Here is a 25,100-nt window from a genome sequence, read left to right on the forward strand (position 1 = left end):
GTCCCTTTTGAGAAAAGGCTATGAAACATAGCTAAGGGTAGTAGCTGACCCTAGAAAGCCAGGGTCACCATCAAACATTTGCTAAGACTCTGTCGCAAGCACAGGTCTAGGTCAATATGCACACACTTGTACTGGGAAGGAAGAAGGTCTCCAAAATGAGGACTCTGCCTGGAAAATGCCCTGCCACCAGTTGCTTAAAACGAAAATATAAGGTGAGGAGCATTCTAAATGTTTTCAAGCTGCCAGAACAAGAGGACGTTTCTAAGGGAAGCAGAACTCACTCGACTTTGGACTTGGGGAACACCCAAAAAAGTCCAAGTTCTTGTGCACTCAGTTTGTAACTTTTTTCATGTTTTTTTATTTTTGAGAGAGAGTGAGAGAGCACGTATGCACACATGAGAGGGGGAGAGGCACACAGAGAGAGGGAGACACAGAATCTGAAGCAGGCTCCAGGCTCTGAGCTGTCAACACAGAGCCTGATGTGGGGCTCGAACTCACGAACTGTGAGATCGTGCGCTGAACCAAAGTTTGTTATAACTAGGTGTGGAAAAACAAAAAACAAAAACCCTCATTTCAACTTTTTCCTGGAATGGGTTAGGCACCAATTATAAAAGGAAACTTTCTCAAATGAGAAGTATTACACCTGGTTTTTACCTTTAAATATACTGTGTTGCTATTTCGCTTTGTGTTCTGATAGCAAATGGTGCCAAGCTAAGGAATCTGACAGGGTTAATTTATTGTGTACTTCATACAGCAGCAAAAATGCTTTTCCTTAAAAATCATTTTGCTTCAGTCTGGCTTTTGCTCAGATCTACGTAGTTGCTCACGCCGTTTGATTTCCCACAGCAAGTTATTCTAAGCCCTTACTGTCATTTCTGTTTCCTCTCTTCCTCTGAACCTTCCTCTCTGTTAGCAGGATCCCTGTTTCTCTCCATCATCAACTATCTGTGTGGCTAAGAGCCAGTCACTTGACCCTCAGGGTCTTTTGGTCCTGGGGTGTGTCAGAGGCAGTGTGGAGGTGTCTTAGGGCATTTGAATAAAAAGCAGCAAAAGAGCTTGCCCATGAGAGTAGCCGGCACTGGGGGGTTTTTTCCCCATAAATGAGGAAGGAAAGCTAGTGGTGAACGAGCCCATTCAGTGTTAACATTGTTGCCACATGATCCAGCCAAGGAATATGGTTCTTTCAAAATAGAAACAATTTTTTTTTTTCCCTCAAAGGTACCCTTGGATCCATCGTTTTTCCCCCCCCTCTTCGTACTGAATTTATTCCAAAATCTCAAACAGCACTAGAGGAGGGCATAAGATCTTTGTGGCTTTCCAAGAGCTGCTTTTTTTTCCTTTTCTTTTTTTCTTTCTTTCTTTCTTTCTTCTTTTTTTTTTTTTTTTTTTTTTTTGAGTGACTTAAGGATTTCTAAGTTACTTTCCAGCTTGGAAAATCATATGACCTGTGAACATGTGCCTTTCCTCAGCTCAAGAAGCCATTTAAAGCAGACTTATCCTTTTTATGCAGGCTATGCTTACTCCTCTTTACAGCCATCTCCTCCATCTGAAATAGCCTTCTTTGACATTTCTCACAAACCATGAGCTTCCTAGCTTCCCTGCCTGAGATGAGTGATTCCTTCAGAACTGGACCACTTCCTGCAGCCTGGAAGCCTCCTTATCTTTAAGGTATGGGGCAAAACATGGATGGGAGTAGCCATGGTGGGAGGAGGAGTAGTAATAGTAAAAACAAAAACAACTATTCTGTGATAAGAGCAGCTAACATTTGTTGATATCCTTTTAAGTGCTGAGCATTCTATGTTTTCTTATTCATGATTCACAAGAATCCGTGAGGTGGGTATTATTATTATTCAGCCAGTTTTTCAGAAGGGGAGACTGAGGCACAGGGAGGGTTATTAAACTTGATTAAGACGGTGACTTGTGGAGCCAGGCTTCATCTTGAGGCCGTTGGATTTCCATGGCCCATGCTTTTACTGCTCTTGATGCATATTTACCTGTGCCTGTTTGAATTGTTTTTTAAGCTGTATCTGCCCCATCTTCCTTGTGAGACTCCTGGAGGGCAGGTTGTATCTTCTTTTGTACCCTGTTGCCATGTTTTAACAGTAAAGAAGCATGTAGCTTCTTGCAGCCACGACTCCTTAGGGGAAGAGAATATTCCCCAATAGCACAATACATGTCACAGGCCTGTGGGGTGATGTCAAAGCTGTTGGGGGTTTTGTTCAAGTTGTTTCTCTTTGTCATTTCTTAGCCATACTTCTGAGTGTTGAAATGGGCTAATAGGGAATCAGAATGCGGAAGTTGTGGACAGCTCGCTTAGAAGTTGTGTTAATAGCTAATAGAGATTTTAGAGTCATTTCCAACATGACAAGTTTGGTGTCTTAAGACTGAGTTATTTTGGTGCTTTAATTTCAACTTGTTTTAATGGCCTTTGGCCTCCTGCTTAATGTCAATTGAGGCAGCAGATTAATTCCCCATAAACAGTGGCTTGTCATGTCTTGTTGCTTAATTCTGGGTTTCATGAAGAACCAAGAGAGAGATTTATCGATTAAGCAAATTACCGTGTTGTGTCCTCTGAAGTCGTTGGGGTCGGTGTCTTGCTTTAGCAGCTGCAAAACGTTTTATGCAGTCAAATGATCAACAAATGAATCTTGATGAGGCTGGTGATGATTCTGGAGTGTTAATTTTAGATGTGTTAAAAATCAAAGTCTTGAGCATTGTCCAGTTATTAAGTGATGTTTGGGTTGAATTATGTCAGAAGGAAATAAACAGGAAGGAGCATTTGTATAGTGTAAATCTCTGAGATATTAAAGATAAAAAAATGCCACAGTCTCCACTCCTTTCTTTAAATCAAGATGAGACATGGCATTTGGTTTCTTTTTTGTTTTATTTATTTTTGAGAAAGAGAGTGCAAGCGGGGGAGGGGCAGAGAGAGATGGGGGTACAGAGGATCTGAAGCAGACTCTGTGCTGTTAGCAGTAAGCCTAATGTGGGGCTCGAACCTATGAACCGAGAGACCATGACTTGAGCTGAAGTTGGAGGCTGAACAGACTGAGCCACCTAGGAGCCCCGACACTTGGTTTCTTATTATCTACCTGGGTCAAAAAGCAGCTGTGACTCCTACTGATTTTTCACCTCCCATTCAGAAAAATGTGACCATTTCTGGTTTTACCTTTCTCTTTCTGTCTTCTACCAATTTTGGAAGATGTCTTTCTCTCTATCATCTTAGAAGAAGGCATCCAAAAGGAGGAAAGGATGAGATAATAGAAATTTGCATGATCACTTCCTCGCTATGGGCACTGGCTCACCACTTTTCTGTTATCCTGATGTTGTGTTGGCGCATATCTTCTGTTGGATACTGAGTAAGTGCCTGAGAGCTGCAATCACACTATCCAGGTTCAAATCCACTGTGTGCCATCGGCAAGCTTATGTGTGAAATGGGGATAGTAGTACCTACCATAGAAGGCCAACACAAGAATGGATGCACCTGGCCAGTGGCTTAACTCCTAGCACATGGCCCCTGGTACCAGTTATGATCATTTTCTTTCCTTTGAAGTTCTGGTTTCTTGGCCTACGGTCTCCTCCCCTTTTACTCTCTTCTACATAATATGTCTTCAAACAGTGTTGCTTTGAACTTAAAATTAGTTGGTGAAGAAAAAATAAATAAAAATCACTGGTGTCCCATGGCTGTGAAATCAAATTCAAATTTCTCATGGTGGTATCCAGGGTTTTCTGTAATCTCACCAGAACTCCTGGATCTGACTCATGTTCCATCCTTCAACTGCTTTGGATGCTTTGAACTCTAGCCAGTAGGCTGACCAACACCCTGGTGATTGTGATAAAGGTGGTATCGAGTACATTTTGGGAAATGTTGCTTTCGTGTTAGCATGCTACATCTACTGTGGGGCTCTGCCTGTTTAAGGTATACATCTTAGTTCTCTAAATGTTATTTGCCTCAAGGGCAAGAACTTGGTCTTTGTATCTCTGCAGAAAAGAGTGAACATAGGAGACCTCAGGCTGCTACCCTTAAAAAGGACTGATGGCAAGGTTGGCTCTTGGCTGGTATCTAGGGACCTGCTTTTCTGAGTGTTGGTTCACTGTGCTGGTTCACAGCTATGGCTCATTGTGCCTGGAGTTTTGTGCAAAAATACAATTTATGCTTGAACACTGCTTCCCTCTAGGAGTCTGGAATTTTTTTTTTTTTTTTTTTTTTTAAATTTTTTTTTCAACGTTTTTTATTTATTTTTGGGACAGAGAGAGACAGAGCATGAACGGGGGAGGGGCAGAGAGAGAGGGAGACACAGAATCCGAAACAGGCTCCAGGCTCCGAGCCATCAGCCCAGAGCCCGACGCGGGGCTCGAACTCACGGACCGCGAGATCGTGACCTGGCTGAAGTCGGACGCTTAACCGACTACGCCACCCAGGCGCCCCTAGGAGTCTGGAATTTTTAATGTGCTAGGGGTGCCTGAGTGGCTCAGTCGGTTAAGCGTCCAACTTCGGCTCAGGTCATGATCTCATGGTTCGTGAGTTTGAACCCCATGTCGGTCTCTGTGCTGACAGCTCAGAGCCTGGAGCCTGCTTCGGATTCTGTGTCTCTCTCTCTCTCTCTCTGCCCCTCCCCTGTCTCTCTCTTTCTATTTCGCTCAAAAATAAATGTTAAAAAAATTATAATGTGGTAGGCAGAGAGTGCCTACATGACCAGTCCTCAGTAAAACCCCAGGCACTAAGTCTCTAAGGAGCTTCCCTAGGCTGAATCATTGTACACATGTTGCTGCATTTCTGTTGCTGAAGGATGCGTTGTATCTGTGACTTCTCATGGGAAGGAGAGAGCATAAGAAAGTCTGTATATGGAGTCCTCCAGGCTTGCCCTAAGTCTTTTCTCCCTATGATAGGCTGTGTATCCTTAGTATATTGCTGTACAAAACCTTAGCTGTAATAACAATAAGCCGAGTTCTGTGAGTTCATGTGGTACATGTCTGAATGTAGGGATAGTCTTGGGTACCCCAACACCACATCCTTTTCCAAAGCAGTTCTTAGAGTAGGTGCTCAATAAATACTTTGTGATTAAGTTTCACAAGTCTCTTAACACTGTGGATGCTTAAAAAATGTAAACTCTTTTCTTTGGACCGTTGCTTGCTCATTTTGGCACCTGTAAGTTGTATCTGTATTTAAACAGGCCAACATTTTTAATGTATGATAGTTTCAAGGTGTTCTTTCACTGTCTATGAAGAATGCTTCTGGTTTTGCTTACTCATTTTCTTTTTCTTCTCTACATTTCAAGCAAGGTTGATACTATCAAACCAGTTCTCTTGGGCCGTTGTGATGCAGAATTAAGGGGAAGGATGGAGGGATAGTAGGAGTGAGCTCTGAGGACCAGATCTAGAACAGGTGTTTTGTGGGGAGCATCAGAAGAAGAGGGGCATGAAAGAGCTTGTGTGAGGTGAAGTAAGACTGTGAAAAGAAGGGGTCTTCATGAATCGCTGCTGTGCACCAAGCAAGAATCCCTTCAACAGTGTTTGAGAAAGGGAGAAAGAGAATATGTTGTGTAGAAATTACTTCTGGTTGCTGAGTTGTTTTTCTTTGATAAAGGCCCATACCTACGACCAAATCATGGTTCAAAGTTTAAGTTTTTCATTGATTTTGCTTGAGGATAGGAGCCATACCATTTGTAGTTCAGAATTTTGTACGTATAAATCCTCAGTAAGTTCTTGATGATACTGAGTGATGGCTTGATTCTCAACCATTGATGGGATACTTTGAACGTGCCAAGCACCAAGTGTGGAGATACAGAGATGAGCAAAAAGAAGTCCTTGCCCATGTCACAGAGGGAGGCTGACTTGCACACACATGTTTCCAATTCCATGTGGGAAATACTGGTGGTAGAATATGGGAGCCCTGGAGAGAGCACCTCTCCAGCTTACCAGAGGGTTGCTCCAAACTAAGCCCCATGATGCAAAAGGAAAAGGAAACCTGGTCCATACCTAGTTTAAGTAACAGCTAGAAGAGTTTACAGACAGGGTACATGTTATGTGCCAGGGGGAAGTAGACCTCTAACACAAGGGCATCCAGTTGTGTTTCTGCAGCCTTAGCAAGGTGTCTTTGCAGCAGCATTTTCCAAGGTCTAAGGTTTAGACCAGGTTCAGAAACTTGATTTGGTTTGAGTTTACTGAGAGTGCATCTGCTTCTTAGGTGAGAAGTCACATTAATTAGCTAATGAGACTCATGTGGTCAAGGAGAATAACATATTTCTGGTGACAAAGACAACCGTCCCAGAAACCAAAATGCTCATCAGCTGGATCATCCGATTCTACTGATAGACCTTATAGCAAATCCGTCAGTAACCAGGCCTAATGAGCACAGAATTGGGCCTAGAGGAGTCTCTTAAATGACCTGCATGTTTTTGTTTTTTTTTTTTTAACGTTTATTTTATTTTATTTTATTTTTTTTGAGACAGAGAGAGACAGAGCATGAACAGGGTAGGGGCAGAGAGAGAGGGAGACACAGAATCTGAAACAGGCTCCAGGTTCTGAGCTGTCAGCACAGAGCCCGACGCGGGGCTCGAACTCACGGACCGTGAGATCATGACCTGAGCCGAAGTCGGACGCTTAACTGACCGAGCCACCCAGGCGCCCCAATGACCTTCATGTTTTATGCACTGCCTGTGTTTGCCACTGTGGCCTCGCTTTCCTATGATAATGTGAGTGATAACCGTTCTGTGTTGAGTCATTTTGTAAGAAGATGTGTTTTCAATTGTACCAGAAGATAAGTTCTGCTTATCTGGCAGCCATTGACTCTCTTTAAGGTGACAAAATATATTTTCATTCTGGTTATTAATTTTTACATACTTGAAATCATGAACCGTTGGAAGGTAATTAAATATCCATTTTGGGGGTTTTGGAGGAGGAGGGGCATCTCACAGTAGCCTTCATATGTCTGCTGGTGGAGGAGCCCAGCCACAGGTACCACCTTAAACTTCATGGCCTTGAATGTCACTGGTTCACTTCTGTGGTTGTGCTGGTGAAGCATTTATAATTTTTCTCACTAATTATCAATTACAGCTTCTGGTTTTTACCTTTCCTTAGTTGCTGCCTACTCGATTTCCATAGAATTAATTAGCATGAATAATTTTTGCAAATATACTGGCACTTACTAGGAAGTACCATCCCTTAGCAAAGCATGCCATACAACAGTTAAAATCCTCAATTAATGGACAGCCTATGAGTTTTCATTTAACACCTACCAACTCTTCCTTCACTGAGTCTGACTTGCCTAAGGTCACCCACCTAGTTGGTGGCAGAGTTGCCATAACTTGGGAGCTCATATTATTTTGTATGTATCTTATTATTTTATGTGTAATTGGTGCCAATGGCCCTGAAAGAGAATGTATGTTTATTGAGTGCAGTCCTTTGTGTCAGGGTTTGTTTGCTGTTTGTTTTTTGTACTCCTTATACCTAGTATATTGCCTAGGGGTGAAAGATCTGTTGGATAGGGGCACCTGGGTGGCTCAGTCAGTTAAGCATGCAACTTCGGCTCAGGTCATGATGTCACGGTTCGTGAATTCGAGCCTCCTGTGGAGCTCTGTGCTGACAGCTCAGAGCCTGGAGTATGCTTCAGATTCTGGGTCTCCCTCTCTCCTTGCTTCTTCCCCACTCATGCTCTGTCTCTCTCAAAATTAATAAACATTCAAAAAGTTAAAAGATTTGTTGTATAAATGATTAGATGATAACAATAAAAAAGAAAAAAACAGGTTTTTTCCTTTGTCCTCATGAGATGCTTCTCTCACAATATCACATAAAAAGACTAAAGAGCATATTCATTATTCATTCAGCACCTGTTATGTTTGAGACAATCTGCTGGGTGCTGTATGGACAAAGATCATAAGGACAAAGCATTGTTCTGAAGATAAGAGGCCATAAGGAAAAATGTCTCAGTGACTCTAGTGCATGGTACAAGTAAAGTGCCATAAAGGAGACCCAAATGCATGACTTTAGCAAATCAGGAACCATCACACCTTATGGGAGAAGCAGAGGAGGCTTCATGGAGGAGGTGACTTCGCCTGAATCTAGTAGCAACATCTGAATTTCAGAGAGAAAGATAAGCTCACAGACTGAGATAGTCGGCAAAGGGCACAAAAGGAAAAAGGAAGGTGAATGATTTTTGGAGGACTGCAGGAAGTCTCTCTTAGGTGTGGTATGTGAGGCAAAGTGCATGTATGCGGAAGGGAACGGGGCAAAGCCAGGATAGAAAGTCAGGGAAGTTCCTAGGCAGCATTGCTTGTCCAGGATCAGGGCCTTGCGCTTGGTTTATCAATGTGTATACTCCTCAAATATGAGCATGACCACATAGGTTATTTGGCAGCAGGAGGTGGGTGGGCTGGTTCTGTGGAATAAGGGAGGTAAGTTGGGAGGGGGTTGCAATAGTTGAGGAATAAGGTAGGGAGCAGTGAACCATGGGGTGGCTGTGGAGATGAAAAGGAAGGGGCAGCGTGGTAGCCTGAGTGTCCGACATAAAGGATGCATGAGCAAGGACCCATTAACAGCATGCGTTGCCTACTTATCACAACTTGTTAAAGTTGTCTACATAAACATTGATCTCATTTGCCTGTGAGATCCGAGAGGACAGGGCCCATGTAATGTTCATGTACTGAAACAGACATGGCTGATGTGTGGTAAATGTTTGCTGGATAAATGAATGGAAGTCGGGAGATGTGGCTTGGTAACAGCAGCTAGGTGTTAGTGGAAATAACATGTTTCTTGGGGCGACATGCTGGAATTTGGGGGTGTGGTCCATTTTTTCTGATGGAGTTTCTGGAAATAGATGACAGAACTGGATAGCAGTTACAAGCTGATGCATAAGTGGGGGCAAGATACAAAGAGGAGAGGGTGGTATACTTGATTGTAGAGAAAATAGAGTCACTTCTTTGAAGACGCCAGGTGAGACTGGAGAGAGAGTGCAACATGGTGTCCCTCCGGGGCAACAGGACTGTGGGACAAAGCTTGGACAGAGGGGAGGCCTAGGGTGGATGTGTGGGCAGTGTTAGCCAGTGGAAGCAGGAGGGAAGGACAGGTTGCCTCAGGAGAGGCAGTAAAACGAGGAATTCCATGTTCGGCGTCTGGAGTCAGACTGCTTGAATTCAAGTGCTGGCTCTCCTACTGATTCATTATGTGGTTTTAGTGACTTCACTTTCTCTTGCCTCAATTTCCTCTTCTGCACAGTGAGGATAACGTAATACCTGCATAAAAACATGCACAGCAGTCAGAACAGAGCCTGGAATGTGGGAAGCGCTCCATAAGCATTAATTACTCTTCTTACCAGAACCCACTCTGGTGACTTTGTATGTGTTAACCCATTTGATCCTTCATAACTAGACGGGGGCTAGTATCCTCATTCCACAAATGAGGAAACTGCGGTGCAGAGAGGTTTCCTACTTTGCTCACATTCTCAGAGTGAATCAGTGTGGTGAAGCTTACTGAAGATAGGTTCTTACCCAATCTACTTGGTGCCAGCTCGGGCACCTCTCGTCGAACACACCACCAGAGCCAGGTTGATAGGGTGAGAATACTCACGACTAAGTTAAATTTTATCACTGCGCACTGGGGAAGCAGACCTGGGAGGTGGGGCATAATGGGAGGAAAGCAAATGTTGCCAAGATTCACCTGGCAGTCTTATAAAAGCAGGTGGAAAGACTGGGGTACAAAGGATTCAGACCAGAGAGGCTCAGGGAATGGCCCGGTGTGGCAAATCAGAGTCGAACTACAATGGAACTGGCTTATTTGTGTCCCATGCAACGAGATGGAGCTGTCTATATTTGCTGGAAACTCCCTGAAGGAGCATGTTTGGGGATGAGTTTGGAGTGCCAACTTGTAAGTTTCTAATGTGGGGCCCTAAGAAATTAGTGATACAGTGAACAGTGATCAGGAAGTTGGGAGGCGAGCCACTTCAGTAACTGCTCCGTTGGAGAAAAGTGTCTTCAGAGGAACCAGCTCAGAAGAGTGTCTGGGCATCAAAGTAGGCACTTTGTTATTTTCAGTGGCAGTTGGTTCTGATAAAACACTCTGGGCAGCCTTTACCTCACTGTCAATCCAGCTCTGCTTCTCTCCTTTCTGAAAGAAGGAAGTTAAGCCATGGCTCCTTTCTTCCCTGGAGTAGATGTCTTTTGTACACAGTAGCCATGTGATCTCCTTTTAAAAAGGCACTTTACGCCTCACTGTAATTCTCATCCATACTGAGTGCATTGCTTTGCACTTGAGACTTAAGAAAATCAGTTCTGCTGACTTCCTGTTTTCTATCTCGGGCCTCAGCAGAACTTCCCATTCAAGTGGGACCAGGCGGCAAACACAAAGCTGGAATTTTCTGCTGAAGTTGATGTGCCATGGGAATAAAGTAAGTTCATGGGGTGGGGTGTTTGTCTCACCCCACTCTCAAAGTCTCTCCTTCAGCTGCTCTGGTCTTTACACCACAGGGGGTGAAATGGGATTGCTGAGAACTTTGGGCTCCAGGCCCATCAGAGCCTCAAAACTTGACACTCAGATGGAGCTCTTCACCACCTTGGGACATGACAGCAGCTCTTCCCTTTGACAGATCTTAAGGTTACTCTATTTTGGTGTATGTATCTTCTTGAGGTTTTTCTGTCTGAACATTTTACCTGCTAGTGTGAAAGGGTGGGGGAGGCAGATCTCAGAGGTTTAAGTGATTTGTAGTGACTTGGCCAAAATTACTCAGTTAAAAACAACACTGAGACTGAATCCTCAGTCTTCTGTCTTCAGGTCTCTCATGCTTGATTTTTCTCATGGCCACACTGCTTTTTCTGGTGGGGGTTGGGGTGTGCACGGTGCTGACAAAGGAGAGGAAGTGGTGGCTGGCTTGGGAATCCTGAGCAGCTCTCATCCACCACAGAATCGTGTGCCCTGCTTAATGAAATAGAAAATGTTAAGTAGATACATGGCCATGCAATTCTTTACACATAAAGGGCTTGGAGTCTTTTTTGGTGTCACAGATATTAGGGTGATGTGACCAGGGGAGTCCCTGTCTGCTGCAAGGAGTAAAACTACCAAAGTCAAATGTGGGCCCGGTGGTGATTCACACCTGTACTCAGGTGACAGGAGTGTCTCTGTTAGTTGTTGAGCTGGTAATAGCACAGAGACACCCTCATTTCCCTGCCCCCCCAGATCTTGGCAAGGCAAACGGAGGTGGGGAATCAGTTGTGAGTTGGGGTTGATGATTATATTTAGACTTTAACACATAATTAGTTCTGGAGGTAGGAAAATGGGATGGGAATTGGTGGCTACTTAGCAGAAGTGAGCAAGAGAGCTCTGGTTCTTAGGAAGAAACAAGAAATAGGACAGGGGCAGGGAGTAAGGCCTGTGGAAGTCTTGGTTGCCTGTTTTGCCTGGCGCATCTGTGGAATGATCCCGCTCATCCAGGGCTCCGAAGGGTCCTTTCATTTTGGAGGAGTCCTCATGACTATCCCCGTAACCAAGTTGTACTGATAGGAGACTGAAAGGGGCCTTCTCTGCCAGGGCCTCAGGCTGCTGGATGTGTTCTGACGTGGTCTGTGAGCAGTGCCCAAGCTGTACGGTGCCTCTCCTGAACCAAGCCCCTCCCTTGACCCCCAAGCAGAAGTGCCTGGTGGGTGATGGTGATCTGGACACCTGCCTGGGGCCACTGCCCATGTTGCTATGAGATCCTGACGGTTCTTTTTCTGGATTCACAGATGACAGGGAGTGAATGAGGGAAGTCAAATATTGTGGCAAGGAGGGCCTGGCAAACATGGGCATGGTCAGCAGAAGTTTGTCCCTGGAGTGGAATGCTGACAGAGGATGATGCTGAGATTTGGGAAGGAACCTCAGAAGAGTAGGTCCTCAGGCAAAGGATTAAACAAAGAAAAAACACATCTGGTCTTGAATATGGTTGAGGTATGGGGTTAGCATTACATGTAACCGTCTGATGGGAATGGGGTGGGATGAGACACAAAGGGCATCTGGAGATAGAGAGCAATGGAGGCGATAAAGAACATAGTCTTGGAATTGACCGGAAGCTCCCTCCCTGACTGCCAGGCACAGTCCTCCACAGAGGGCTCCTACCTCTGGCCCCAAAACAGCCAGGCAATATGTTCTTAAAGAGCCCAAGACAGAATTTTTGTAAACTCACTTCTGTTTTGAAGGCATGAGGAAATATCACCACTTAAAAGAACCTCAGGGAAATCACTTTTGAAAAGCAAAGAATGATTTTAAGGAGCAGGCACTCAACAATTGCTTTTGAATCTCTGCATTTTAATCCATTTGCTCAGAGTAGGACTGGGCATTTCACCCTTTGCCTGGGAGGGATAGTTTTTCTCTTAAACAGATCTGTGAAGTTCTTAACTGGGCATAGAAATGAATTATTTCCCAGGAGTTTTTACTTTCGATGTTAAAAAGTGGGGCAAAATCATTTCATAGAACAGAACTTAGAGAAGATGAAAAAGTTATTTTCTTTAAAAAACTGTTCTTTTTCTGTTAGGCCTTCTCTAATAGCACCTTTGGAGATAGCTACCAAAGGATAATCCTACCAACAGAGACACCCAGCCTCTAAGTCTGGCTTTTGGAAAACGAACATTAATTCTTTTTTCTAAACAGGACATTGTGAGCTCAGTCATGTACACTATGAAAATAATTGGTGTGTGTCAGTACACTTTGTGCCAGATTTCATGCTTGTTGAAAGGTGATTGGATTCAAACCAGCGTGTTTAAAGGTCAACTGATTGTTCTTAAACAGTGCAGAGTTTTAACTCTTTCATGATCACGGATTTGTAACCACAGTCTCGGAAGAGACTGATACTGTGTTTTAACTCTCTGACCTTTTTGTTCTTAAATTAAAAAAAAAAAGTTCTCAGGTCTTTCTTGTGGGTGAAGAGTTTGAGAAATGAGTTCCCTGCTGGTATTTGGAGGTGGGTGGGAAAAGAGACTTAGTTTTGTTTTTTTTTTCCCCCTATATTGTCTGCAAGTTTTCACTGTGAGACTGTGTGCTAGTTCCTTAAAAACTCCTGAGTGTCATTTGCCTCATTTGCAGACTCAGGATGACATTACCTTCCTCAGTGTTACTGGCAAAATTAAATGAGTTAATTCACGTACACTGTTTGAAACAATGCCTGGCACAAAACAGATGCTCAAGAAATATTAACTCATTATTATTATGATTATTAGTTCTGTAAATCTAATGTTTTTCATGAATTGCTACACCATATACCGATGTTTGATAAGATTTCTTCTTTTTGGAGAAGTTCAAGCCCAGGAATTGAGATTAAAGATGGTTTTCTTCTCATCTCATCACCCCAATATTTTTGGCCTAAACTCTAGCTGAGGTGGCCTGGGAGACATCATAAAGGAGACAGAGGTCTTAGCCAGAGAGCTAGGAGACCAAATTGCCAGGGTAGTTCTTGAGGGAAAAGGTGGGGATCCAGATCTGGTGGCAGGATGATCATTTAGCCTCTGAGGAAAAGTCTGGAAGACTAAAGCAGGTAAAAAGCATAAAGAGTATAGCTCAGGGATTGTTTTCAGCAAAAGACCAGTAGATGGGAACCCAGAGGAGAGCTGGAGAAATGTCTCCTCTGACCTGTCCTTTATCTTCACTCATTGCCTCTGAAACACTTTGTGCCCCTTCTAGAACCCTCCTTGAGCTCAAGTTCAGTTGTTCTTGAACATTCTCTTTCACAGACATGACCTCCATGAGATTGTTATCATCATCTCTAATTAATGGACTCATTGAAGACCTACAGTTTTCACCATGAACTAATTTAATTTTACCCCATCACACACTTATTCACAAATCTAACTTTTACATTTGAGCTAAAGCAAAAACGATATTACTACAAAGTGCATGCTATAGTAAATACCAAGTGTTAGAACATTAATGACACTTAGAATTATGTTAAGAATAGTTTCCAGAACATGGTTTTTAAAAATGTTTGGACTGCAACCAACAATAAGAAACAGATTTTTTTTTTTAAGTTTATTTATATTAAATGAGAGAGACAGCAAGTGTGTGAGTGGGGGAGGGGCAGAGAGGCGTGAGAGAGAGAATACCAAGCAGCCTCTGCACTGTCAACGCACAACCCACACCGGGCTGGATCCTACAAACTGAGAGATCAGGACCTGAGCCAAAATCAACAGTTGGACACTTAACCAGCAGAGTCACCCAGGTGCCCCAATAAGAAACACATTTTTACATCATAGTCTCTATATATCTGTATAGATAGTTGTGTGTGGATATGTGTGTATATTGCTTAAGTAAAAGTTTTTTTTTCTTTTTTTAAAATGTTTATTTACTCTTGAAAGAGAGAGTTACAGAGCATGAGTGCTGGAGGGGCAGAGAGAGGGGGAGACAAAGAATTCAAAGCAGGCTCCAGGCTCTGAGCTGTCTGCACAGAGCCCAACGTGGGGCTCGAACCCACAAACCATGAGATCGTGACCTGAACTGAAGTTGTACTCTTAACTGACTGAGCCACCCAGGCGCCCCTAAGCTAAAGTTTGATGAAAAACTGCTTAATCTCACTGCACAAGAAGCACTTTGGTACTTCTCTCTGATGGAGTAAAAGGGTGTTTGTAACCCACTAACCACATAACATGTGGTTGGAAAAGTCCTGATCTAGAGTACCATCCAATGATGGTTGTTTGAGTTCATGTAGATGGTCTATATATCATACATGAAAAGGGGTTGTAACCATCTCAGTTAGATACTAAAGAATTTTCTATTTTTTTTGACTCAGAAAGGAAGATGTGTATCTTGCTCATGTATGTACATAGGCATATATATATCAATCATAATGTCAGTTTTCCATAAAGTCAATGCTATCATAATAAAAATACCAAATCTTTACTTTTTTTTTTACAAACATAAATATTTTAAAATTTATAGGGAAATAAACTTACAGCTCTAAAGAAAAAGAACAAGGAGTGAAGATTTACTTTCTCAGATATAAAATACAATAAGACCAGTGTGGTATTAACAGAAAAATAGCCTACAGTAGTGCTCTTCTAGGTCTTAGTTAGAAGCATTTTCTGTGTATTTGATGTTTTTGATGCTGTTACAAATTATATTATTTTGTAAATTTCAATCATTGTTGCTAAAAACAGATACACATTTAATTTTTTGGTCCAGCAACCTGGCTAAACTCCCTGATTGATTAAAATACTTTAGCTTCTTTTGAATAACACAATCACAGTACCCAAAAATACTGACATTTTTTTCATTCTCTTCCAGTCCTATTCCCTTTGTTTGGCTTTTCCTTTGTCTTAATACTTTGCATAGTCCTTACAGTAAGTAAATCGTTGAATAGAAATGATGATGGCAAATAGCCTTTTGTGTCTTCCTGATGTCAAAGGAAACGTTTTCACCATTACTGTAGTAAGTGTGAAGTTTACTATGGTGTTTGAAAATTTCTTTTTGTGAATATTCTTTATTAGAAGTTGAATTTTATCAATGGCTTTTTCTGAATCAAGATGATTGAGATGTCTCTTTCACTATATTATTGTGGTTGGCTTTACTGAACTGATTGAATATTAAACCAACTTTGAGTTCCTGGAATAAACTGAACTTAGCTCTCATACATTACATTACTGTTAATATTTGTTTACATATAAATATATATATATATATATATATATATATTTTAAAGTTTATTTATTTTTGACAGAGAGAGAGAGAGAGAGAGAGAGAGAGAGACAGAGCATGAGTGGGGGAGGGGCAGAGAGAAGGAGACACAGAATCCAAAGCAGGCTCCAGGCTCTGAGCTGTCAGCACAGAGCCCAACGCAAGGCTCGAACTCAGGGACAGTGAGATCATGACCTGAGCCGAAGTCGGACGCTCAACTGACTGAGCCACCCAGGCACCCTTGTTAATATTTTCTTTAAGATTTTTGCATTTATCACATGAGAAAGTCTGACCCAAGATTTCATTTTTTAAGGTAACTTTCTCAGGTTTTGGTATCAAGGTAATGCTAGCCTCATAATATGATTTGAAGGGTAGATAGTGGACATTTGCGCTTTTCTTTCCTTAGTTCTTTCTTGATCACTTATCAAACTTTCTTGGTTTACCTTATCAAACTTATTTGGACTTTTCAAATAATAATCTGTTGGCTTTGTTGATACTCTGTTGTAGTTTTAAAATTTTCCATTAGTTTCCATTCTTTAGTGTTGCCTTTCTTCTGTTTTCTTTGGTTTTAATTTGCTGTTCTTATATAACTTCTGGAGGTAGAGTCTATGACAATTGATTTTCAGGCTTTTTTTTCTCATCCAATATATATATTTAAGACTATACATATTTCTCAAAGATGAGATTTGGTTATATCACGCAAAACTTCCTTCACAGGATTTTAATTTTTACTTAGTTAAAAATGTTTTTGGATTTCTATTGAGAATTCTTCTTTGATCCATGTGTTATTTATACATGTGTCACTTAATTTCCAAACATATGGACATTATTTACCTTATTAATTTCTAGGTTAATTCTACTGTGGTCACTTAAAAAATATATTCTGCTGTCATGAAGGCTGTGTTCTAGATGTGTCCATTAAATAAAGTTTTGAATCCTGTTGTTCATATTGTTTCTGTAATTACTGCTTATTTTTATGTGTATTACATCTCTTACAAGAAAGACATGGTAAAATGTCCCATCGTGATTTGTGGATTTACGTTTTTTCTTTCTAATTCTGTGAATTTTTATGTTAAAGATCTTGAGTCTATACTCAACATATACTGTTAGAATAGTTTTCTTGCTGATAAACTGAACCTTTTTTTGTTGTGAAATATTCCTCTTTATTTCACCTAATGCTTTTTGTCTTAAAATCACCTTGTCTGATATGAACATCATGGCCTCATCTGTGTTTGTAGATGATGTTTGCATAATGACTTTTCCCCATCCTTCACTTTTAGTCTTTAGAAATCCTTATATTTGAGGAGTGTGTCTTGTAAGATGTATATTTTTTATTCAATCCAGCTCAGCAATTTTTGTATTTTAATTGAAATATTTAATCTGTTAATGTCTTACACAATCACTGGTATAGATTTGCATTTAAATGTATCATGTTATTATTCCCTATCTGTAATATTTTTTCTGTTGACTTTTTTTTCCTTTTCACTTTCTTTTGGTTTGGGGTGTAAAAAATTACTCTTACTTTTACTATCATTTACTTTGCCCTGTCTGTTAGCTTGGTAGGTATACATTCTTTTCTATGTTTTTAAGGGGTTAACAGAAATTGTTACATGCATTATTGACTCAGAAAGCCTAAAGTTAAATTAATACTTTGCCATTTCCTGGATGCTTCATAAGAATACATATTTAGCTCCTTTTTTGGTTCTTTTTTCTTAATGTACCTCAGTTATCTAGCTGTGACCTTTTATTTCTGCCTGAAGAGTAACTTTAGTGTTTTCTTTGAGTATGTGTCTGCTGATAAGGAGTCTCTCTCTTTTTGTTTCCTCTGTTTTTGAAAGATATTTTCATTGGGTATAGAAATCTAGGTTGGTAATTATTTTCTTGAAGCATTTTGAAGATACTGCAGATGATTAAAGGAATCAAGTATTTTGATTACTTGACATAAAGATCTTTTTTATGTAGAAACTAAAGGGCAGTCCTGAATTATTGAAACATACTAGGTAGTGTTTTTACAACTCTCAAAAAGAGAGAGGGAGCATGAAACATGTAAATCTAGGTTAAATGAAATATGTAAAAGTATGCAAAGATAACGCAAGAGTGCACAGGTCTATGTCTTGCTCCAAATTGACTTTAACAGTCTCAGACTAGTTTACTCTCTAAAAAACACTTAGAATACTATTTCATATCCATTTTGTTTATAAGGTCAGCTCAAAATATTCTCTAGTAGCTTTCCTCATCATTGACAGCTTCATTTTTCCACGGTTGTTGGTTAGCTGTGTTTCATTGAATATTTTCATTTTTGGATAACAGTTGTTGGAAAAATAACTACATGTGATACCTTTCTGGTGGGCATGTTGGGCCTGTAATTGTGTGTTTGACTTATTGCTTATTTTTTCACCTAGAATAGTATTAAGCTGCAGTATTCTTTCTTCAGCCTTAATATAGTCCTTGAAATGTGAACTAAACTCTTACCATTGAGATATTTTTTTCCTTTACTAAAATACATTGTATATAATAAGAAGTTAGGAGTATGAGTTTTATAGTAAAACAAATCTGGATTCAGATAGTAGCTCTGTTAATTACTAGTTGTGCATCCTTGGAAAAAGACTCCAACTCTGCAGCCTTAGTTTTATTATCTGTAAAATGAGATCAGTAATTTCTACCTTACAATGTTATTTTAAGAATAAATGAAATGGAAAATGAGTTACTTGTCATGCTCCATATGGCAGCCATTGTTAATAATTTAAAAAATTTGTATAGTATGGTATTGCCTGCTAAATTTCTTCATAGAAGTAAAGATGTTTTATTGGCAGATGATACTTGGTATGATAATGGTTCCTTATGAAATAAAATAACTTACCGCTTTATTCTTTGGAGTTTATGAAGATAGATATGTGGTGAGTCTTTGAGCCAAGGGCATATAATAAATTCTGTATTTTTAATTTAACAAGTGTGATGGTTAATTTTATGTATCAGCTTTACCATATCACGGGGTGCCCAGATGCTTGGTTAAATGTTATTTGTAGATGTGTGTGTGAAGGTGTTTTTAGTTAAGACTAGCATGCAACTGGTAGACTTAGTTAAGCAGAGTCCTGCTACCCCTAACCCACAGTGTGGTTAGGCATTCTCCAGTCTTTTGAGGATCTGAAAAGAACAAAAAATAGAGTAAGGGAGAATTGATTCTCTCTGCCTGACTGCTAAGCTAAAACATGAGCCTTCTACCCTTGACTGGGACTTAAAACCATTAACCCTCCAGTTCTCACAGTTAGGTCACTGGCTCTGCCTGTGTATATCTCTATATCTATCTCCAACTGGTACTGTTTCTCTGGAGAATCTTGACTAACACAATAAGCATTTATTGAGTCTTTCACAATGCAGTGTTACAGCCCTCTGACTTCAGCTCTCACAGTGTCAACCAGTGTCGTTTTCTTGGAATATTGAGTGCTGAGTTTTAGTATTTCTGTGCTTTTGGCTGGGATTTTGTATAATGGCCCCATTATAATGCTGAAGTGTGGTGTAGTGTTGTTAAGCACAAGAAGGCTGTAATATGACTTAAATATGTATGTGTTAGATGAACTTTGTTTAGGCTTGATTTATAGCGCTGTTGGCATGGGTTTAATGTTAATGAATCAATTAAACGTATATTAAATAACGTATCTTGAAACAGAAGCACACATAAAACAAGGTTATGTATAGATTGGTTGTTGAAAATGTGATCAGAGGCTCCCAGGAGCCCAGCCCTGTATTTCCCTTAGGAACAGAGGTTCAGTATTGACTAATTCGGTGTTGTCAGTTTTTTACTAGAACACAATTAAGATGGATAGTGAGAATCAACTGTATAAACATTTTATTTAAGCTGAAAAGATGGCTGATGAATATGTATGTCTAGACATTTTTTAAATTAGAGTCAACCCAAACAACATGGAACTATTTTTATTTAATTTTGAAAGATACTTGGTTTACTTTAGCAGTTATTTACAGGTCAATATGTCAAGTAAGTGAGATGCAGTTGAGTTAGATAGTTTGTGCTCTGAAGGGGTTCCCAGTATACCATGGAAGGCAAAGAGGTGCAATCAACAGTACTGACATTTGTTTGTATTCCTGGGGCATATGTAAAATAGAGTCAGAGAGGGTCCAGCCTAGGTACAGAAAACAACCAGGGAATGCCCACAGAGCAGATACCTACAACATGTCTGTGAAGGTTGACGTTATCTTCGAGCTCCAAGGGTTTACAGATGGAAAGTTTCCCAGACACCCAGCATGTGGTGAGGTCCTAACCATATCTAGATGTAGAGCTAGACCAGAGACTAAGGGCCATGGCTCAGATTAAGAATTTACCTGCTAAACCACGTATGTGTTGTATGTGCTATGTGGTTAAACTAAATACCGAGGTCTAGGCTTACAAATGAGCTTATGTTCCAGAAATTCCACTTAGGTCTGATTTTTAGAAGTCAGTTTGAGGTAGTTCTGGGATGAGCTCCAAAATGACTATTTTGTGTTTGAGCATTTTTATAGAAAGGGTTTCATGGATTTCATTTGGTTCTGAAAGGGGTTCATGATTCTAAAATGTCTAAAAGTTGTATTAAAAGATGATGTAATATAATGAACTGTTTATTACAAGGTACCATGTGAAAAAAATGACAGCATATATAGTATAATCACAATTTGGATGTCTGTGACCAGAAAGTGTATGTTAACAGAAGTTGTCTCTTGCTAATGGAACTATAGGTATTTCTTTTCCTTATTTAATCTTTTTTCCTTCCAAATTCTCAAAATGATTACCTATTTTTGATAATCAGAAAAAAACGTCAAATAACATTTTGTGCCACTTGAACTATGCTTCATGTAAGGGAAGTCCTGTTCTTTTCTCTTGTTTCCACATTTCAAAAGTTCCCTTAATTTAAGTTGTATGAAAGTTAAAATGGCAACTCAGTTCACATTTGCTCATTTACAGTCCCCTTTTCTTGACATGGTTTCATCCCAGGTTAAACCTTTGTGCTCAGGCTCCTTTCCCACTCTTGCCTCCCTCCTCTCCTTCCCCTTTTTGTTCTGGTACCCCTTTCCCTTTTTGAAAAAAGTTAAATTCCATCTACTCTTCTTTAAAAGCATTAGCCTTTTTGTCTTACCTGTTGGGGATATGATGTGTACTCTTCAGATACTCAGTTTCAGCTATTCACCCCCTTCCCCCCTTTTTCCCTTGTTGCTTTGTTCTGGCATTTTATTTTGGAAGATAGAAGAAGCGTTTGCAGAATAGCCTCTTAAAAACCTCAGAGCCTTGGTAGTACTTTTGTGTTAATTTTCAATTGTATTCCTTTTGGGATTTCACAAGTGTTTTCCCACACTATCAGCCGCAAGGGTGTATATGTGTGTACAGGTGTATGTGACTGTGCACGTATGTGAGAGAGAGAGAGAGAGAGAGAGAGAGAGTGTGTGTGTGTGTGTGTGTGTGTACATACTCTTTCTGATCAGGAACTGTGTCTTTTCTCCCCGGTGGAAGTGGACCCTGCAGGGATGCTGACTCCCTATTGGCCAGTTTGGGCATAGCTTAGTGACCTAGCAGAGTTGGATACCTGGGACTTACCCTGTATGCACAGAAGGGTGATGCCCTGATCCATCTGGTACGAGCAGGCTGGTGGCCATACTTGAGAGCCTTGATGAAGATGGGGGCAATTTAGGCAGGCTCTGCAGTGGCAACCAGGCTGGTTCTGAGCAACAGAGGATGGTTTGTAATCTGTCCCCAAACCAGCTAATGAGCAAATAGGTACGTACATTAGATATGATGGCAGAACTTGATTTATGTATGTGTGGGTGCAGGACTGAATTAAAATGACAACTTGAGAAAGGAGCTAAGGACCAGGTTGGGAGATTCTGAGTCAAAAATCAAGGCTAAGAATTACAGGATGAACATTTTTTATGTGTAAATTGGAATGGAGAGCAGATACTGGTATTGAAGTAGTGTACTATGTTTATTTTATTTCCTTAAATCTGAAGTCTGGCTTTTAAGTTGTTTCCAGGGTAGATCCATCAGCCCTGAGCCTTGAAAATTTTCCTGATAAATTATACCTGTGATAAAAAGAGCCGGGCACGTGTGACCCTGACTTGCAGTCTGCAAACATCCATGGCTGTATTCAAGAGTGTTCAGCTCAGTGTCTCCTCATGGAGAAAAATGTACCTTGGTATGCTTCCTGGAGCTCTTCATTCAAAAGACAGAACAGCAGGGGTGGTGGTGCCTGGGTGGCTCAGTCGGTTGAGTGCTGGACTCTTGATTTCGACTCAGGTCATGATCTCATTGTTTGTGAGATGGAGTCCCATGTTGGGCTCTGTGCTGGCAACATGGAGCCTGTTTGGGATTCTCTCTCCGTCTCTCTCTGCCTCTCCCCTGTGTGCTCTCACATGCTCTCTCTCTTTCTCAAAAAAAAAAAAATATATATATATATATATATGTAAAACAGCAAAAGACAGAACTGAGTAGAGAAAGGGATAGTTGGTGAGACAGGCCCTTTACCCTCAAGTTATTTTCTTAAAATCCAAAGTCACATGGGTGAAAATTGGGCTTCATTAAATTTATCTGATGGGAAACAAAACATGCAGATGATACAGGATTCCTAAATGTGCCAGAAGAGCAGAGGGAGCGATCCCTGCTGTGCACAGTGCTAATGCCACAAGTGTCCCTTGCCATAACTGTCCTTGGAAAATGTCAAAGAGTTGATCTAATTTCCCCACCACCTTAGTCTTCCCTTTATGTGTCCTCTTGGAGTACTTCCTCCCCCTTTCTCCTTCTGGTAAGCACATATCCACAAGAAATGTCACCTTTCAGGAATGATCAGTCAAGCACACCTTTGTATGAATATAAGATTTATTTATTTATTTTATTAGAAAAATTTTTTTAATGTTTATTTATTTTTGAGACCAAGACAGAGCATGAACAGGGGAGGGTCAGAGAGAGGGAGACACAAAATCAAAGCAGGCTCCAGGCTCCGAGCTGTCAGCACAGAGACCAACATGGGGCTCGAACTCACGGACCGTGAGATCATGACCTGAGCTGAAGTTGGATGCTCAACCGACTGAGCCACCCAGGTGCCCCGAGATTTATAAGAATTCATTTAGATGTTTGAATTTGACATTGCATCCTTTATTTTAGAACAAAATGCACGTTTCCTACAAGTAGTCAGGTGACTCATTTTATGCTTCTTTGTGTGTGGAGGACTGGTTTTGGGAGATATCCTGTTTGTAGCCTATGTGTCAAATCCTACCTTTATTAAGAACACAGACTGTGTCTTGTGGTATCGGGAGTCTGGCTTCTCACTTAAAAACATTCCCCCTTTTTTCTCACCGTGATGAATTTTAATTTTAAAGCTTAAGTCACTGTATCAACTTTAATGTCAAATAAATTGGAAAAAGAAGGGATAGCTTGTTGAAAAAGATGGTGGAAATGATCATGTTCCAGGCTTAGTTTAGTGAAGTTGGTAAACTCTCTAATGGATTCAGACTCTGTTTAGATCATTTTGCTTTGGCGTCCCCATTTCAGTGTGGAGGAGGCTGTTTTGTAAACTGATCTTTTTGCAGAGAGGACTAAATGGCCTGAGGGACAATACAGACCGTTGTGAGGGGGCTGAAATAAAGACTCAAGGCTGCTATGCTACCACATACCTCAAACAGCAGATGCCACAGAATTGCTTTTTGAAAAGTGTTACCTTTCACATGTTATGCTAAAAATAAATACCTAAGAAGACCTGAAAAACTTGAAAGAACTAGAGAAGCAGGCTGAGTTATACAAAAGCAATTTGCAAGATTACAGAAGTAATAGAAATTGTAAAAAGTAAAACATATTAGTGCTTTAAGTTCCAAAGCAGTTTTTGATAATATAGTCAGAACAGAAATAAGAAAGGCATCCAAAAACTGGAGAGTCCCTAGGAGACTGCAAAAAGCTATAGAAAATGCTATAGCATTGGTGGATCAGACAGAATGCCTTTATTCCCCCAGACTTCTCATCTCTTTGTTTTCCCTTTTGAAATTCACCTTCAGAAAATCTTACATGGTTACTTCTACCTGGCCAACTCACACTTGGTCCTTTTTCAACTCTAGTCGTCTGCGTATCTTATAGATGTCCCCTTCAGTTGCTTATTGTGTGGCTTGTCACTCTATGCTCTAGACTTACTAAGGTCAAGAAACATGTCTTTGCTATCTTTGGAGTTCCCCCTATTGTTTCAGGACAATTGTGTTCTTCGACAACTGCATTTGATAAATGTTGCCTAACTCAGTGGATACTTGCAGAGTTAAAAAAAAAAAAGTTAATGGAAAGATATTCAACTTTGCTATTATTAATATTTATGTGCCATATTCTGGAAAATCTGTAGAAGACCAGATAAGATAAAAGCTGGAGGAACAAGATGTAGGTAGAATAGTGAGAATGCAAAAGACTTTTAATAATGTCTTGACATAAATAATAAAGGTGGTAAGAGTAATAATGATACAGCTTGACATTTCTGTAGCATTTATCTGAAAGCACTTTCACATCATAAAGAACAGAGGGATAAAGGAATAGAAATAAATGTAAGGAATACCAAGGAAATGCCGAGATAAAAAAGCAAAACGACAAAAGAAAGGTGAAGAAAATAAAGCCAAAAATAAGGAAACGGTAGGACGATTTACTAACAACTTGGAACAGTTGTTAGCTAAATCACACAGTAGGCAGAGAGTGTCAAATAAATATTTACGACAATGGTGGTTTTTATAACAGGTTGAGTCTGCTGTGTATAGATAAAGCATGTTTTCCCTTGTGTTCTACCAGGTAGTGGCTGAGGGAGAGTCCTGCATTCTCTAGCTTGCTCTTTCTCCATTTGTTGTTCACGAGGATTTGTAGTGATGCAGTACAGTTAAATGTATTCCAGCCACTCTCCCTGTCTCCTCATGAAGACACAGAAATGTGAAGGATACTCACCTGTAGTAGATTATTTCTCTGATTTCACAGAAGCTCAGTTAGGCTTGCTGCAGAGACCATGGTCGATTTTCATTGCTGTTGGAGGATTCTGAACATTACCTAACCTTAGGAAGCAGGTGTCAAATTATTGTCAATAACCCTGACGATATAGTAAGTAATTATAACGAAGTTCCAAAATGACGAGTGACATTGAATATCCTTTCATGCGTCTATTGGCCATCTGTATGTCTTCTTTGGAAAAATGTGTATTCATGTCCTCTGCCCATTTTCAAATTGGATTATTTGTTTGGCATTGTGTAAATTATTTATATATTTCGGATATTAAGCCCTTATCAAATATATCATTTGCAAATACCTTCTCCCATTCAGTAAGTTGTCTTTTTAATTTTTTTAATGTTTGTATATTTTTGAGAAAGAGAGTCAGAGTACAAGCAGGGGAGGGGCAGAGAGAGAGGGAGACACAGAATCTGAAGCAGGCTCCAGGTCCTGAGCTGTCAGCACAGAGCCCGACTCAAACTCATGAACCGTGAGATCA

General features: G+C 40.5%; 1 long non-coding RNA gene across 1 annotated transcript in view; it reads left to right on the plus strand.

Annotated features, from left to right (window-relative positions):
• The first annotated feature begins 1,445 nt into the window (after nucleotides 1-1,445).
• Nucleotides 1,446-25,100, plus strand: part of LOC144616886 (uncharacterized) — a 482,774-nt gene continuing 459,119 nt past the window's right edge. Inside the window, exons 1-2 of the long non-coding RNA XR_013556700.2 lie at nucleotides 1,446-1,668; nucleotides 10,303-10,381. This is a non-coding gene — a long non-coding RNA (uncharacterized LOC144616886). The remainder of the gene's footprint in view (nucleotides 1,669-10,302; nucleotides 10,382-25,100) is intronic.

This window comes from Panthera onca, chromosome A1 (genome assembly GCF_046562875.1).
Source record: "Panthera onca isolate mPanOnc1 chromosome A1, mPanOnc1 haplotype 2, whole genome shotgun sequence".
Lineage (NCBI taxonomy): Eukaryota > Metazoa > Chordata > Mammalia > Carnivora > Felidae > Panthera > Panthera onca.